Raw genomic sequence first — 1411 nt, 5'->3', positions numbered from 1 at the left:
ACTGGACCTGGGTTCAAACCCGGTTGGGGCAACCCCTAGTTCGCTAATGTATCATTTAAATTTACACTTTTGAGTATCAACTGTGAACTTACAATGATACCAACTGCCTTGCCTCAAATTCCAAGCTTTTTGGCCAAAAATTGATGATCAGTTATTTTATTGGACTGAGAATTTGCAAATCTTTACAGAACAATTTCAGTATTACGCTTAGTGCGCAATGTAAAAATGTACATAAATGTTTGAGAATCATAATACAGTTTTGAATAGGCTATTCAGAGATGCACACAAGGAGAAAAACACATACTATATTGTCAGTATTTTAATGATGTATCTATGTTACAGTTTCATAGTGCACTGTTTTCAACAGTAGCCTTCAGACAGAGTATAAAAGTCTCATGTTACCACTAAAATCACAGGGAACGAAGTGTTCCCTTTCATCCAAGAACAGCATCATGTACCAGTTCTTCTAAATGTCATAGGAGCTATTTCAATGAGAGTTCTATACTGCCTCTGTCTGAGGCTTTACAATACAAGTGCAAATTAGTGTCCTTCTGTTGAAAGCGAAAGCAAACAGACATCTAGTTCCGTTCTATTGCCATCTCACCTCGTCCCTGGTGGAACGTTTCATCTATCAGAATGAATGGAATCATTAAAGTGAATGATGTCACCGAAGTGCACCTGCATGATTAACTCTCTACATATTCATGATGACGGAGTCAAGTCCATTCAATTATGGCGGATGGTATATCAAAGAGCTGTGCGCACTCTGATATCGACCTTCGGTTCATTCGATTGGCATCCAGCTGAATATCTTCTGAGCGACGTTGTGGTGGACATTGATGTCGAATGCTATTTTGTTTGGGGAGAATGTTAGTGATTTTACCTTTCAGACAGATGCTGTTTATGTGAGTGAAGCAGCTGAACCATTAGAAAGCAGTTGGCCTTTGGAACTAATGATAGATATTTGCAGAGCCATATTTGTGGATATTTAGATTGAGATAATATGTTTCTGGGTAGTTGCATAGGAACAAAGCTGTTTTTCTACGGAGCAGAGCTATACAGTATTTCTTTGTATGTACTGTATGTAGGCAGTATAGTGCCATATTCAATAAGAGAATGTATCAAATGTGGCCTTTAAGTTCACTTTGTATCTGAACATAATTGTTTTGTAGCTGTAGCCTGAGTGTTTTGTCATGTTGTTTTCCGAGCCTCAGTTCGTCAGGACTTGGACTCTACAAGGTGTCGAAAGCATTCCACAGGGATGCTGGCCCATGTTGACTCAATGCTTCCCACAGTTGTGTCAAGTCGGCTGGATGTCCTTTGGGTGGTGGACCATTCTTGATACACACGGGAAACTGTTAAGCTTGAAAAACCCATCAGTGTTGCAGTTCATGACACACTGGAACTGGAG

Source organism: Oncorhynchus gorbuscha, linkage group LG18 (assembly GCF_021184085.1).
Source record: "Oncorhynchus gorbuscha isolate QuinsamMale2020 ecotype Even-year linkage group LG18, OgorEven_v1.0, whole genome shotgun sequence".
Lineage (NCBI taxonomy): Eukaryota > Metazoa > Chordata > Actinopteri > Salmoniformes > Salmonidae > Oncorhynchus > Oncorhynchus gorbuscha.
The sequence above is the reverse complement of the archived record's forward strand: the minus strand, read 5'-3'. Positions refer to the sequence as shown.